The sequence below is a fragment of the Mesitornis unicolor genome, unplaced genomic scaffold, assembly GCF_000695765.1.
Source record: "Mesitornis unicolor isolate BGI_N332 unplaced genomic scaffold, ASM69576v1 scaffold12811, whole genome shotgun sequence".
Lineage (NCBI taxonomy): Eukaryota > Metazoa > Chordata > Aves > Mesitornithiformes > Mesitornithidae > Mesitornis > Mesitornis unicolor.
Window position 1 is genome coordinate 2673 of NW_010164556.1, and position 2248 is coordinate 4920.

The following is a 2248-nucleotide window of genomic DNA, read 5'->3' on the forward strand; positions in this document are numbered from 1 at the left end:
ATGAGCAAGGCTTTGCCCATAAGACTCGCAGCTACACTTCAGCCCAACACAGCCCTGAAGCATGACCAGACTCTGTCTCCATTGGTATCCACTTTACCAAGCAGCTTCCATGGGCTGCCCAGTAGGGATCCAGCCCAGAGATCTGCTGAGCACCTTCAGACACAGGAGTACGAAACCTACTGGCTCTTCAGTTACACATGGAGGAGTAAACTGGGAGTCTTCAGCACATGTGTATATCATACTCGAAAATAAAGACGTTGATCCTACTACGGCATCAGGAGCAAAAGAAAAGAGAGCAAGGGTTTTGAATACATGGATAACGCCAAGTTGAATATCCTTGCGACAGAAATCATGACGCACTGCGCAGAGGTGAATTTTCAAAAGTGCTTCAGAGAGAAATTCAAAGAACTGGTGCAGTCAATCACATGTACAAAGCTTACAGATTTTACATCTAAACCACAGAAACAGATCGGAGCAGAAACAGGAAGATCTGAGCACCCCTGGATGCCTGCAGTGCCTAAAACCAGATACAAAATATTTCCCTTTCCTGTCTTGCTCTCTTTAGATTTCAATTCTATCTTCTTGCTAGATCCTCATCTTTCAGATCATGACTTTATATCCAATTTCACTATTCATTACATCTTACTGCTTAGATCCTCATCTTTCAGATTATGACTTTACATCCAATTTCACTATTCATTACATCTTACTGCTCCTTTCCTTTCTGCTGCTTCAGTCGACACTCCCCACTCCACGTCCAGCAGCACCTACAGAGATATCACAAACTTGGCCATTTCACTGGACCTACAGAGATATCACAAACTTGGCCATTTCCTCTTGCTTACTCAAAGCTCCATTGTAGTTGGGGCCTTCACACGCTGCTGGATAAAAATGTTCTTCTCCTACTCAGCACTGAGCCAAGTGTTAAAGATAGAGGGCAAAAGGCTGGTTTTGCCGCTTCACATGGTGGATCTTGACCTTGGCAATCTTTTTTCGTAAGCACAACTCTCACAGACTTTAAAAGGAGATCTGTGCATGTAGGCAGAGAAGAATGTTAGAGTCGAGATCCACCCATGCAGATCTGAAGGTGATTTTCATTAGCTAGGAAGTCAAACACAGAGGCATAAAAAGTTCTGACATGGAGTCATCTTAACTTGGCTGAGAGTTTCTGATGTGACGAGCAAGGTCTATAACCTAGAAGACTGTAAAGTGCTGGAAAACCTAGTTACCAAGAGAGTAATTTCATTCTTTATGTACCATTTCACATTTGAATGCTAAGTAACCACTAGAGGTGAAAAAAAAAACCCAATTCCACATTCAACAAAGGATCTCAGCTGCAGCCACCAGGCACTTCCCAAATACACTCTGAGACTCTCTGTACCCTAAAGGTCTGAAACGTAAGCTGAGCACAGTGCCCTGCAAAGGCTGGGTGTTGACCATGACATTATGGCCATTTTGCCAGTGGTGATGCTGCCTATCACAGAAAAAACACATTAACACTAGGAATTAAGAAACATCCTTGGTAGAGGCATCATGCCTGTACCCCACTCTTCATGCTGTGGAGCACTCATTCCAGCAGGGGACTCCATTGACCAGCACAGCAAGTCACCAACACATAATTAACATGCAACGGTGATTAATCAGCTAACATCTGACCAATAACCGGGACACTCAGCTGCCTTTGCCTGTCTTACCACACAGGAACATTTGCAACTCACACAGACAGCTATTAATTCCAATTGTAGCCCATTTCCCGCAGCAAGCACAGAGCGCAGGCCAAAGGGGGGATTTCAATCTGTTGCACAGCACAGTATGGAGCTACAGCATTTCCATACACTCCAGCATGCACAGCATGCCTGAAATTAGACCCAAATCCTTGCCGTAAACGCTCGAGTGTTACAGAGCACACCCAAATACACAGCCGCCTCCAATTTTTGAAGATTCCTATTACTTCTTTGTCCATTGCACACTCTACTTTGATTTAAAAACTCTGATTTTAGGATGCTGTACATCTATACACTAGAAACAGTGTCGCTAGCGATGACTGACTGACGTACAGCTGCCTGAGGACCCAAATTTTAATTCCATTGCTTCATCACTCCTGTACATCAGCTAATTAGCAGAGGCCTGTTTATTAACACTGCTTTGTGCCAAGTGCTTACGATGGCTACTCCGGGGTCCCTGGTGGAAGCCCTCTGTACATGGACCTCAGGTAACGGTTCCTTCTGATGCAGCAGCACCCTCGCCC